The sequence below is a fragment of the Canis aureus genome, chromosome 29, assembly GCF_053574225.1.
Source record: "Canis aureus isolate CA01 chromosome 29, VMU_Caureus_v.1.0, whole genome shotgun sequence".
In the NCBI taxonomy this organism is placed as follows: domain Eukaryota; kingdom Metazoa; phylum Chordata; class Mammalia; order Carnivora; family Canidae; genus Canis; species Canis aureus.
Genome location: NC_135639.1, coordinates 17936194 through 17950739, shown reverse-complemented (window position 1 = coordinate 17950739; position 14546 = coordinate 17936194). Strand labels below are relative to the sequence as shown.

Sequence of the window (14546 nt, the reverse complement as noted above, 5' to 3'; positions counted from 1 at the left end):
CTCATTACCCTGATATCACTCATTGGGTTTTCATGGACTCACTCAGCACCAGATTGGCGGGCAGCACAGGAGGGGAAACATGGGCTCTGAAGTCCACCATTTCCTAGCTGAACTTGTTTCTTGATATAGCCCCCTTGTCCGTTAAATGGGCTGACACTCACCTCACAGACTTGTTGTGAGGATTGAGTTAATAAGTGTAAAGCAGTTGGAACAGGGCCAGACAGGGAGAAAACACTCCATCGGTGTTACCTGCTATTACCAGTAAGAGTTTACTGGGTGTCACATGCCACTAGGCCTTGGGGGCCCAGCTGGAAGCAAGACCCATTGCTCCACAGAGCTCCAAGTGTAGGGGAGCCAATGGATAAGGACACAAGACATCTTAAGGCAATACAATTAGGATCCAATGAGGTGCAAGGGGCCCTAACCCCGCTCCAGAGCAAGAGGCTTTACTCAAAGATGCAACTAATATGTTGACTTGGCCAGAGCAGGGAGCAGGGGTGGGTGTGAAGAACGAGCGTCTGTGTGGTGGGACAGGGATGGAGAACGGTGAGGGAGAAGGACGGAGAGGTGAGCAGGACCCAGACTATGGTAAATGGAAGAAGTTCTCCCAAGAGAGCAGGAAAGGATCTGGCCCCGGGGGTACAATCTGCTGCCCTGGGCTTTTCTTCCCTCTTGTTATTTCCCTTAAAATTATGAGGGGGAAGCAGGATTTACTGTGATCAGAAACTCAGACCATTGCTCTGAAGAGTCTCAGGAAATCCAATGTGTCCCCAGCAGAGATAATTCCCCGGGGGCCACAGAGTCACCAACAAGAAGAAGGGTCCTCCCACCACCCTGTGGAGAAGCTTTGCAGGACAAGGTGACGATTACATCCCACCGAGACCAACAAAGCACAACCCGGGTACAAAGAGTTCAAAATTAGAACAGCCTGGATGGAAACATTTGGAAGTTAAAACAACTGCTGTGACTAGAGAGAGGAAACACAGTAATCTAAAATGCACAGGAAGGGGCGCCTGGGTGGTTTAGTCGGTGACCCGTCTCCCTTCAGCTCAGGTCATGATCTCAGGGTCCTGGGATCGAGTTTGGCATCAGGCTCCCTGCTCAGCAGGGATTCTGCTTCTCCCTCTCCCTCTGCACCATCCCCCTCTCCTGCTCATGCTCTCTCACATTCTGCTCTTTCTGAAATAAAATAAAATCTTTTTTTAAAAAAATTAGAAAAACGCAGAGGGAAAACCCAGTTTTAATACCAACTTACAAAAAAAAAAAAATAATACCAACTTACTCTAAAAGCCTCTTTTTCCACTTAATGCTAAAATAAAATGATGTTTTTCTTATTTTGCATCATATCCTCCCCTCTTGACTATGTCCAGCCAAACCTCACAATTAGAGAGGACAGTTCTGTCCTCATTCCAAGTGGTTCAATCCCTGCCGCCACCACATGGAGCTCAGTTTGCATCTGTAGCGAGGAAGTTCTCTGACTTGTCCTCCATCCAACCAGCCCAAGTGCAGAAAACACTGCTGAGCTGGGAGCTTGGTGGGGATGAGAACAGTGTACTTCACACAGAGATCTCTGACAAAGTGGAGACAAATTCTCATAAATGCAGTGCTCGGCCCCACTCTTTTCTCTGTGGTCAACAGCACAAGGATTGGGGTCACCCAGCAGGACCTTCAAAGGCCGTGTCCTATTTGCAGATCAGATAGGATAAGTTTCAAGCTAAGGCAACTGAATTCCTCATATGGTGCCCCAAATCCTATCAGAACTTTGGGGTTCAGTGGGAGACGATGACAGACATGCCAATGGAGGGGACAGACCTCCAGGAAGGACTTCATAGGGAACAAAACACTCAAATGCCAGTGATGCAATCATGCTCACACCTCTTTCCAGCTGCAAATAACTCACATCTTGGCTTTGCCTTTCTGTAGAATTCCAAGATTCTGAGTCTTTTTTTCTTGCACTTTCTTTTTCCACTTTCTCTGCCTCTCCTGTTTTCTACTCTGGGGCCCAAAGCTCCACCCTACCCCCCATTTCAAATATCATGACATTCTAGGAAATTAGACCTCCCCCCGCAAAAAAAAAAAAAGTTACCTGTAATACCTGTATCCTTGACTCTGTAGTGTTTGAGGGATTATTTTCAACCAGCTGATTAGCAAAGCTGATGAAGACTCATCAGAAAATAGCCTCTGCCTGTCTGTAGCTTCTCTGGGTGTCTGTATGGCTGCAGACCGAAGGACTTTGGGTGCTCGGGAGTAACCTCAGAAAAACTCCCCAGGCAGCAGCAAACCTCTCCCAGCACAGTTTTGAAACACCACAGGAGGAGGAAGCCTCTTTAATCAAATAATAACCAGCCAGAGATAAGGCCTGCTAGGCCGAGCTCGGCCAGCCAATCACCTGCTTCCTTCCGACCGCAAGGACAAACAGACCCAGGCTTCTGGAGTGAGTTTCAGGCCTCGTTATAATTTAATGATGCTGCAAGTGGTGTCTTCTTGGCTTTGCCTGGTGGGGATTTTCTGACTTGGGAGTGAAGCTTTGAGCTCAGGAGCCTCATTCTCAGTAGAGGAGCCCGACCCAGGGGCTGCAGCTAAGTATCCTGAGAAATCACGTGGGGGCACTCAGCTCCCAGTCTGGATGCTTCCATGATGCCAAGAGAGCTCTCACTGCTCCTAAGAAACCAAGCCTGAGTGGGGCTGAGCAGCGCTGGGTCGTGAGAGGGTAGGGGAGTAGGGGTGAGTGTATTTGGCACCAGATGAACAACTTATTGACTGCGACCCTGAAGAAGTCATGGAGACCCTAGTGACTTGTTCTCACATGTTGGAGATGCTTTACATGCCTTTCCTTGGGTCCTTCCTTGGCAGTGACTTTAACTTCTCTATATCCCTCATCCTTCCCAATCACTCTCCCCCTCACACTGTCAGTGAGATGATGCCACAGGAGCATCATGAGGAGGGTGGGCGTTGGCAGCTAAACAGGCCTGAGAATGGATAATGGTATTGATACAGTAGAACTCTTCTATGAAGGAATCTCAGAACCCCTTTTTTAGGCGAATAACAGCCATCAGCAGAATCAATTTTAGGACATTTCAAGTGACATCAGAAAGAAACCCCTTCCCAGTAGCAGTCATTTCCCCTTATCCCCACTCCAACCTCTCCATCAACCATTTGTTCAACAGATTTATTTTGCTTCTACTGTATCAGGGACTAAGGTAATCCCTGGGGTGGGGATGGCGGAGTGGGCTTGGGAAGGAGCACCAAGGTGAGTCCCCTGCCCTCATGAAACGGTTACAGCACAGGAGGCAGAAGTTCATTAGAGTCCTTTGTGCAGTCAGGCCAAAGGAAGGGGCCAGTGAAGGCAACTTGTCACAGACGGTTTGGGCCTGTCCAAAGGGAGCAGCGGAAAACCAGTAACGATGGACGAGAAGTGGACTCAAGTCAGTGGGTTCCCTGTAGGGCTCCAACTAGGGGGAAAAAGAAGAAAAGCAAGATTGTATCCCCACTTGAAAAATATATATACTTATATATAAAGTAGCCTCCTTAAGATATAATTTACATACCGTACAACTCACCCATTTAAATGATATAATTCAACAATTTCTAGCATCTTCACACAGTTGTGTGGCCATCAGCAGAGTCAATTTTATTTTTTTTATTTTATTTTTTTAATTTTTATTTATTTATGATAGTCACACAGAGAGAGAGAGAGAGGCAGAGACATAGGCAGAGGGAGAAGCAGGCTCCATGCACCGGGAGCCTGACGTGGGATTCGATCCCGGGTTTCCAGGATCGCGCCCTGGGCCAAAGGCCGGCGCCAAACTGCTGCGCCACCCAGGGATCCCCTTAGAACTTTTCAGCACCCAGGAAAGAAACCTCTTCCTGTTTGCTCCACCCCCCCACCCCCACCTCTACCCATTCTAGGGAACCACTCATCCACGTGGTGTCTCCTGTGGATTTGCCTATTCTGGACATTTCATTTAAATGGAATCATATACTATGTGGCCTTTGCGACTGACCTCTTTCATTTAGCATAATGTTTTCAAGGTTCACTCCATTCCTTTTTATTGCTAATAATATTCCATTGTGAAAATATACTGCAATTTGTTTATCCATTCACTGCTTGGTGTTCATTTGGATGGTTTCCACATTTTTGTTGTTTTGAATAATGCTGTCATGGACATTCATGTACCAGTCTCCACTCCCCTTTATCCACAAATTCACAACCCCATAGCAGAAAAGCAAGAAGGCAGCAAAGCAGGTGCGAGAGCTAGCCTTCAAAGGGCTTCTCTCCGGGCAGAAGTTAGAATATCATAGCAGCAACTGAGTCTGATGTTTGCATAGATTTTTACCATGTAGAAGCACCATCACACATTCCCTCTCGTGTAAGGGTCCCCACAATCATAGGCATGAGGGAGATATTATTTTTATTATCATTTTAAAGATGACACCATAAAAAAAATTAGAAAGTTTCAGTAACTTGCCAAAAATCACCCATCTGAAAATTGAAGCCAGAATTAAGTCCTATGATTTTTTCTACTTCAGCTCGTCACACACAAAACAGATCTTTAATCTTCTCTTGCAGACTCAGCCTTGGCTTCCAGGATGTGTAGTTCAATGAGAAAGAAGAAGAAAGAAATAAAAGAACTTCACTATTATTTATGGAGAAAATGGCAGTTAGACCGACAAATAGAGGTTAGCATTCACATTTTAAAAATGTGTACATTCAGCCCAGAAAGATTACATACTTTTTCTAAGGACACAAACCTAGTAAACCACACATTAACAATTGAAAGGCAGTTATGTGATTCCCAAACACGGGCTAGATCAGCTTGCTCTATTGCTAACATTTAACTGAGAGCAGTTGAGGTCTCGGATGTTCAGGTGGGAGGAAGGGTAACCCATAGGAGGCACAGCAGGTGAGGGAAGACCAAGGTGAGGAAGGTACTGGGCATCACAGGAAATTAGGGAACATGAAAGTCTGAAGATGCAGTGAAAGATGGCTATAAAGAGAAGAGCCAAGGGTAACAGAATGTGGGGAGAGTCCTGTTCAAAGGCTGGCCATGTTCCCAGCTTGTCCCATGGCCAACAATGTTTCATCCAAACCCTAAGGTTTGATAAACAATACAAACAGATGCTCCAGGTGGAATGATGTGAGAAAAACATTAACCAGGGATAGCAAGTGTGGTATTAGAGTACAGAGCCCACCCAGCTTCTTATCACCGGTCCAGCCCCAACCAAAGAGCACAGACCTGGTGAGCACCACCCATGAGGGATCCTCCTGGGAGCAGGAGGGCAAAACTCCCCATGGGGGAAGGGCGGTCTCGTGGGCCAGGAGAGCACAAGTGATGGGCATGGCCACAGCTCACCTCTGAAGTGGAGATTCCGGTGCAAAGTGCTCCTTACCTGAGAGTAGGAATCATGGAGTGGGCAGAGGGGTGTGAAAGTACCAGAAGTCTGGAACCAGCCAGGTATCTCATGGGCTCCTGGATCTTGACCCATTGCATCCAGATCATGCCACCTGCATGGGTTTTCTTGGGCCCATTACTCGCAGAATACAGTATGCACCAGGAAAACCAGAAAAAGTTGATTAGAAAATACTCTAAGAATACGAAGCAGTCCCAAGCTAGTACCAGGTCCCTCATATCTCTGAGCTAGCTACAAGATCCACTTATGGAAAAGGAAAGGGTATCTTTAGATCTGCTCCCACTTCAGAGTCCCAGAGAGTATTGGGCATCGGGGTGCAAAACAAGGCAGTAGGTTCAAGTTGGTGAAAAGAAACAATATCTTTTGGCACCTACCATAGGCCAGGCCCATGAAAACCCAAAGGGTAGGAATATGTACACCCATTTCAGAGAATGAAATAGTAGAGCTCAGAGAAGTTAACTAAAATGCTTGAGGTCACACAGTTAGCATGTGGTGCAGTTGGGACTTAAACCTGAGGCCATCTGACTCCAAAACCTATCTTCCTGTGATTTCATGTTAGCACTCATAAGAGAATTCTTATTCTCTTATTCCTATTCTTAGGGGCACCTGGGCGGCTCAATCAGTTAGGTGTCTGACTCTCAGTGTCGGCTCAGGTTGTGATCTCATGGGTTGTGAGATTGAGCCCAAGTTAGGCTCCATGACCACTGGGGAGTCTGCTTGAAGATTCTCTCCCTCTGCCTCTCTGCCCATTCACGCACTCGCACGTGTGCACATGTGCGCGCTCTCTCTCTCTCTTAAATAAATAAATAAACCTTTAAAACACAGAGAGTTTTTAGATTCATTTCCTTTCTGTTTCTCACAAACTACCGCTTATTCCCATTCTCCGTTCAGTGATTTCTCCGGCATTCCCCAAATCATGTGTATGTTAATACATATGTGCATCTAGATCCATATCATACATATCTGTGAGAATATCTATGTACATATCTGCGTGTGTGTTTCCTTGTTTTTGACTCTATGAGTTCTGTTGCCTTCAGAGAATAGTAGCTTTAACTTTAATTTCCTTAAGGCTATGTCAAAGTTTGTCCTTAAATAGTTGGTTGATGATAGTCTTAAGTAGAGAAATTGGCTCCTGTGACCAGGTAAATCTTCCTACTGCAGGCATTTTCTGAGTACCTGGTCCTGGGATGAGTCTTTCAACCCAGAGAAGATCTGTGCAAACTTCTGTTAATGGAGGTGCCCAGTGATCCATACCATTGATGGCTGTGTCGTGGCCAGATAAAAACCCTTTTCCATTTGGGCTCAGTCTGCACTACTTAAGGGCAGAACCACACAGAGACAAACACACTTGCCAATTGAATTGGGGAGTCTGTCCAATGTATCACAAATCCAAAAGCATCTTAGCACCAGGCAGGTAATATAAATGAGAAAAATGGGTTAGGTGTAATTAATAGGGAGTAGCGGGGGCTGACGTCAAATGGGGCGTACATAACCCATCTAAGGGCATCTACCATCTCCAGCCAAACATTGCATGGAAAATGTAGGCTGTGTTGTCAGGGCTCTTTATCTTCATGAGAGACAGGAAAGATGACTTTTATGGAAACCTCCAATTTTTTTTAGAATTTGGCAACTGTTCAGGCCAAAAAGATCTCCACAGATTTTCAAGATAATTCAGCCTATGGCTGCCAGTTTTTGCCCCATACCGTAAACAAAATACATATTCACATATATTTACTTGCTAATACTTTTTTACAGTTACCAAAGTTTCTAAATAGACTGTAACAGCCAAACCTCCAAGTGGCTTGTGGGTTTCTCTCTCTTGCCTCCCTAGAGTCATTAAAGTGTGGTCAGAGGACACTTTTATCGGAAGTCTCCAGGTACATCATAACCACACAGATCTCCGGGCACCACCCTGGAAGCCCTAGGAACAGAAACCAGAAATTGCCCATTGTTTGTGTCTCACTGTGAATAGTAGCTGGATTCCAGTCATTAGGAATCCCACACAAACCCACACATATTTCCGTAGATTTTTTTTTTGAATGACTCATCCGTGTCTGTGAGGCCCCTCTATATCATGAGCTTGTTTGTGACCAGGGACCCACATAATCACAGTAGCTGGCATGGAGCCTAGTACTTGGTTAGATACTCAGTGAATGCTGAATAGGTGGAGGCAACCCGTGGGCGTGGGCAAGGCTGAAAATGATGCAGAACACCCAGCACACATGCCCGTCGTAATGCCTAATGAGAACATTCCAAGCTCTCCTCCAAGGATGCCTCTTTGAACCACTACCACACATTGTTCCTGCCAATCTCAGGCTGCTGTCATTCTCCTTTTATTATTGCCTGTGCCATGATTTGATGCACATTCCCTTGTCCAGGTGTGCAAATTGATCTTCCTGGTTAGATCATGAGCTCCCTGGTGATGGGAACAATGTTCCTTAGATCCTCATAGCTTCCAGGCCTGGCACAGACCCTGGCAAGGGTGTGCAGGCAAACAATGCATGCTGTAGCATCATAGAGATGTACTCCCCAGCGTCCTCTTCAAGAGAACCTGCTACAGGAGCATAGTTGGCAAACATCCTCTAGATGCTGCCCCTAAAAATCCACTACACATTTCAGCCAAGGCCACATTTCCATAGGTTCCTGTTGATCAATGGCTGGGCATGATAGGGGTCTGAGCCAATCTTTTTCTGCCCATGCAACGTTGCTCCATCAGCCCAGATAAGACATTCTTGGAGCTGCCATGGGGTCTGAGGCTCTTCTTTCCTCCCTTTCTCTCCCTTCACAGGGCTCAGACCAACATTATGGTCCAAGGCCTACCTGCTTCTGCCCTCTCCCTCTGTATCCTTCAAAAGCATTTCCCTCAATAAATCTCTTGCCTGCCTACTCCTGTTTCAGTACCTACTTCTTGGAGAACCCAAACTGTTGAACAACCAAAGTGCCTGAACTCCACCAATAGGCAGGGACTTCCATGCTCCCTTTCTTGCACATAAATAAACAAACAAACAAAAAATCATTGGCTTCCCAGGTTACATTTGAAAACATGGTGTGAAATTCTTACCCTAGAACCAATTAAATAAATTCTGCCCTGAATGAAGATGTTCTCTTCTGTGAAGCCCACGAGTTGCAGTGGAATGAATCAGCGCCCCATGGGACACCTAGGTAGTTGTACATGGCATTATGATATTGAGCAAGGTCCTCTCCTTCGGGGTGCCTCACTTGCTTAATAAAGCTACTAAGGTCTTCCTAAGGTTGAAAGACATTTCTAGGCCCCAGTTGGAGATGTTCCCAGGTGCCACAGCAGGAAACCAAATCTTCAATAAAGTTCATTTCCCTGTAAATGCTCTGCTCAGCCAGCAATGTAGTATATCCACTCAGCCAATCCCCAAGTGTGAAGTTACCTCTGGGCTCTACACTTACTTTCTTGTTCTTTATTCATTTTCTATTTGTCCCTTCCTTATACCTTATTCTTCACCCTTCTACACCATTGTGCAGTTCTCCAGCCCCTTGGGAACAGAGACTGCCTGCTTCATGAAGTGTTAAATAAATGTTGTCTGTATCAAATGAACTGACTTACTTAATCATTGTTAACACTTACTTCCCTGGATGTACACCTTTTTAAAACGTGTCTTAAGTACCGTAAAACAAAATTGACAAGCTCTATCTGTAAAGAGCTAAATAGTAAATATTTTAGGCTTTGTGGGCCTTATGGTGTCTGTCACAGCTACTCAGCTGCCATGTAGGCAAAAGCTGCCACAGATAATGTGAAAAAGCAGTGCAATTGTGTTTCAACAAAATTTTATTTAAATGAAAACTTGTAGTGGACTGCATTGGGTCCAAGGGCTGCAATTTGCTGACCCTTACCCTAGAGTCCTGGAATCTCATGGTTGGAAAAGATAATAAACATTATGAGGCTTAACGTACCAACACCCTTCCTCCTATACTCCTGGCAGAGCTGACCAATCAGGAAGCATCTTCCTATAGCACTCACCAGTGGCCTCAGAATCCTTCTTAACACAGGGCTGTAGATCAAGCTGAGCTGGCATGTCTATCATTTCCCTAGCTCTTGTTCAGTCCTCACGACTCCTAAATGAGAGAACTGAGGCCAGTGTTTCATGACAACATATATAAAAGTGTTTTAAAATGTGTACTGCCCTTCTTCGAAGCAAAATGTATCGGTACTGGGCTAAAAACCAGCCATTTGAAACAATATTTAAATAATAATACATTAAATCATTGCATACAAAATGATCATGATTTTCTGCAGCGGGAACAACTGGGTCAGAATTTTCTATTGCCCTATTCCTATCTCATGGAAAGTAGGGCTTCACCATCTTAGTTTGCACAGACAAATGTCTATTTTTCCACTGGCAGGAGATGGGCTGGGCTCTCTGGCCCTGGGCTGGAGGCATGAGACAGGTCTGCACCTTTCCCCTGCGGAACCACACAGGTGCTAGAACAGGGTTGCCAGCTGTCTTAGATGCCCTCTCAGCAAGGGTCTGTCCAAAGCAGAGCCCACATGGGCACCACCAGGTGCTCCTTTGACTGGCCTCTCCTTGAAGCTGCTTTGTCATTACGTTCTGGGAGGACAACCTTGACATTTTCTCTCAACTTGTTCAGCAGAAAGATCAAAGCCTTCTGTAAAATATACAACTACACAGGATTTGTGATACTGTGATTTATAAGAAATGTATGTTTTGGTCTTCATCCCCATTTCTGGCACAGAGTTCCTAAAACTCTTGAAGTTTCTGAAGCAAAAAGGCAATGAAAGATAAAGTTGTCTTTCATTAATCCTAATAAGCCCTTTTCAACCACACAGCAGATGTATTTGGGGTGAAAGCCCCTAGGAGGTGGACTGGTTGCCTGGGAGAGCTACCATTAGTTGGTTGAAACTTTAGTTCCTCCTTGCAATCAAACCAGGGTGTTGGGGGGTTGGGGAGAGGAGAGGCTGGAGGTTCAAGTTCAATCACCAATGGCTAATGGTTTAATCAATCATGCCTATGTAATAAGGCTTCCACAGAAACACAGGACTGGGTTGGGTGAGCTTCCAGGTTGGTGATCTCACCAAGGTGCTGGTAGAACAGTAGACTCAGAGAAGGTATGGAAGTTTCTCGCCCCTTCTCGCACACCTTGCCCTAAACATCTCTTTCACTTGGCTCTTTCTGAGTTGTATCTTTTATAATAAATCTATAATCTAGTAAGTAAACTGTTTTTCCTGAATTCTGTGAGCCACTTTAGCAAATTGATTGAACCAGATGAGGGAGTCATGGGAACCTCTAATTTATAGCCATTCAGTCAGAAATAGAGGTGATAATTTGAATTCGGGATTGGTGTCTGAAGTAGGTAGTGTTGTGGAACTGCGCCCTTCACCAGTGGGATCTGACAATAATGCCAGGGAGTATCAGAACAGAGTTACATTGTAGGACATCTAGCTGGTGTCACCAAATTGATGTGTGGGACAGAAGTGTGTCAGAAGTGAAGAGGTGTTGTCATGAGTTTTGAGAGTGGAGACACATGGGAGATTGATTTTTCCTTTACAGGACTGACAATGTACATCTCTGCCCCTAAGAAGCCAACTTCCCTTATACACACTGGATAGGTCAACTCCACCATTTGGGATCAACCACCCATTTTAGAATCTGATGATATCCATGGATCTTCTCCATGGGAAAGGCACATGTACTGTGGTCACCCCAACTTTCCCACTCTCCAGGGTCACCTCTTTATTTATATCCAAATGACAGCCTCACACTAGTTAATATTATCATTTCCACAGAATGCACATAGTCCTCTGTGTCATCAAGCAGAATATTTATAAGCTTAGGTTGGAGCATGTGCCTTAGGATGACTTTGCCAACTTCACAGCTGCCTCCTAGGGAAGTCCCCAGGGATATCTCCCAGAACAGGTGGATGCTGCCCTAGAACAGATTTAAGCTTCTAATCTAGAATGCAGAATCCAGGTTCCTGCTACACAGGCACAAATTTGCCCACAATTTCAAAATACTGGAGGAGAGCCCCACATTGGATAAGCCACCTGAAGGCCACTGGCTCCTGGAGAAAAGACTCCAGGGAAAGTTGGGGCCTGAGGTTCAAAGCTTCAGGACACTGAGTCGCCCAGGTGTCACTGCCACACCTTTGCATTCCACAATTTCACCCTCCCAGGTGTGTCAGCCAGCCAGCCCAATTCACTACCAGGATGTCTATGGGGGGAAATAAAATAAAAAGAATGTTCTAGGGAGCAAGGGGTTGGGGGCAGGAAGATTCTTAGTAGGATCCGGCACTGTGATCTCTCATAGAACAGGACACACTTCTCTCTTCATAAATGAAGCCTTAACTAACCTCTACATAAACAATGGCAATTCCTTCCCCACTTAGAAGAATGCCTGGCCCAATAAATGCTTCTTTAAATACATTTAATAAATAAATAAAGGAATTACCAGTAGCCATGTTTTGGGAGCCTGGCTTAGGCTACACCTACTCTGGGAACCTCCTCTGACTACTCTGAAGATCATTCCATTTTGCCTGTGGACACTCATTCATTTCTTTTCAACAATTCTTATTGAACACCTATGATGTGCCAAATTATATATTAAGCCCTGGATTTACAGGAGAGACTAAGGAAAGTCCTAGCCTTCAAGCAGTTTGCAATTTAGTTTAGTACATACAAAGCATCTAGTTTGGGTTTCTAGTTGCTTCCTGATAGCTTTTTCTACCCAAGAAGCCGGAGGTTGCTGAAGAAGACAGACAGCTGACATTGCTGAGCATCAGCACATTCCCAGTATGGTCATATGCACTCTTCTGCAACCAGGTGGTCTGACCCTAAAAAGAAGGTCATTCATGGGCCAATGATGGGAGAGGAATGGAGAAGGGCCTTGCAGAGCACAGGAGTCAGAACCCAGAGGTTGAGGGGAATAGACAGTCATTTCCTATTAGAAATATAAAAGGAGACACAAAAAGAATATAGGAAAAGATCACCAAGCCTGGTGAAAAGAAGCCAGGTTATACCCTGTACCCATGCAACCTTGGGCACACCACTCTTCTTCTCTTGGCCTCTTCACATCAGTAAAGGCAAATGGTGGCCCAAACAACCTCCAAATTTCTTTATGTGTAAACATCTATGATCTTTCCTAACCCACACAGTGTCTCCCTCCTTTGCTTCCTGTGGACCTTTTTCTAATGTCTCCTCATGGAAAAATAACTTCACGGTGTTTTCATAAATGTGATTTTTGTAAGGGACAGTCCATTAAACCTGAAATTTTGCTTCTTAGGGAAAATTAGTTTGGAGAATGAAGGAGAATAAAAGAGCTCAATGGTTTCTCTGTTCAACTCTTTCCAACTAACCTGGAGTACACACTCTCTCTCTCTCTCTCTCTCTCATGCTCTACCTTCTCCTCTGGCATCTCTCCATCCTGGAGCTCAGCCATTGGCTGTCCTGGTTCTTCTCTTGCTCAATTGACTCACCTGATTGGATATGAGGCCAAAGCTCAATAAGCTCCTGCACTCACCAAGAGTCCTTGGCTTCTGGCCCTCTGGCCACCCATTGGACAGAAGCCAACAAGACTATGGTCTCGAGTGACTTTTTCTTCATTGTGCTGATCTCCATAGCTGAAGAAGATGGGTTGAGCCAGGTAAATGAAGACATGAGCTGATGACATTCATTAAGCTGTTGGTTCTCATCCTGCTGCTGCAAGTGGACAAGCAGAGGTCAAGATCCCTGCCCTCACTCTAACCACGACCAATTACATACCAAGGAGAACTGCATGACAAGTACCTGGTGGCTTTTGAAACCACAAACAGTCTGAATCAATTTATTTCAAAGGCTCATTGGACAACCATACTGCTCTCTTCCCTCTTTGTCTATCTGACTATGAGGCTCCTTGCTCCAACAGGCAAGAACACCACACCAGCCCCTCAATTACAAGGGTCTGGGTACACTGAGCATAGGGCAACTAATTAACCACATTCCATTTGCAATCATGAGATGATATGAACAGTATCAAAGCCTCCTGACTAATCATTTCCAGGTCTTTTGAAATACAACCTCTCTTTCAAAAGGGTAATCTTACCACTGGGCTGAGATAAGTTGTCACTAACAATAGTGAAATGATGAATGATGGGCAGCTGAAAATACTCCATAAGCAAAACAGTATAAATGTATCATTTTAACTATTCTGCTTAGCATTTAAAAAAAAAAACAAGCATCATTTTGTGTTTGTGGATCCTGTAAAGTTGTCTAAACCAATAGCCTCAGAAATTCTTACATGTTCTGTAATCGAGAATTCAGAGTTACAATCAAACCCCTAATATTAATTGAGTGTCTATAACTCTCAAAATGCTGCATTATGTTGATACACAGAAATATAAAGCTCAGACCTTGACTTCCAGATGTGAGTTGGTCACTGAAGAAGGTTTAGGAACAGAAGTTATAAACCTACATCAAAATGATGGAGTGAGGGAACACATGGGTGGCTCAGGCTGTTAAGTGTCTAACTCTTAATTTTGGCTCAGGTCTTGTGATCTCTGGGTCTTGTGATCAAGCCCTGTGTCACACTCCATGCTCAGTGAAGAGTCTTCTTGAGATTCTCTCTCTCTCCTTCTCCCTCTGCCTCTCTCCCTGCTCAAGCTCTCTCTCTCTTTCTTTCTGAAATAAGTACATACATACATACAATATTTTAAAAAATGATTGAGTGAAAATAGCCAGATGTTATGAACTCACACTGAAATGAACATCTGAAATAGGTCCTTCGTTGGATTAAGCCTATTACTGTCAAAACAGATCCACCAAGTTCTGATGTAAGATTTGGTAATTTTACATAGAGTGTAAAATGGTAAGGGATAGACATGAATAATGCTGGATTTCATATGCATCTCAAATCAGTTAGAAAGGCATTCAGCTGTAAGTAACAAAATACTCACAAAAAGTAGTTTAAACTAGTACAGGGCATATTTTTTCTCACTCAGTAAGAATTCCAAAGGGAGGGATCCCTGGGTGGCACAGCAGTTTGGCGCCTGCCTTTGGCCCAGGGCGCGATCCTGGAGACCCGGGATCGAATCCCACATCGGGCATCCCGGTGCATGGAGCCTGCTTATCCCTCTGCCTGTGTCTCTGCCTCTCTCTCTCTCTCTCTATCATA

General features: G+C 44.8%; 1 protein-coding gene and 1 long non-coding RNA gene across 2 annotated transcripts in view; both read right to left on the bottom strand.

Moving 5' to 3' along the window:
* The window catches only part of GPAM (glycerol-3-phosphate acyltransferase, mitochondrial), a 62304-nt gene extending 60042 nt beyond the window's left edge, over positions 1–2262 (bottom strand). Inside the window, exon 1 of the mRNA XM_077877637.1 lies at positions 2087–2262. The gene's annotated coding sequence lies outside the window, so the exon portion shown is untranslated. The remainder of the gene's footprint in view (positions 1–2086) is intronic.
* Positions 2263–3164: 902 nt separating this feature from the next.
* LOC144300791 (uncharacterized) lies at positions 3165–13090 on the bottom strand. The gene is made up of 4 exons (XR_013367569.1): positions 12918–13090; positions 5392–7333; positions 4470–4582; positions 3165–3452 (listed from the first exon to the last, which is right to left on the bottom strand). It is a non-coding gene; the product is annotated as an uncharacterized LOC144300791 (long non-coding RNA).
* Between the last annotated feature and the right edge of the window lie 1456 nt (positions 13091–14546).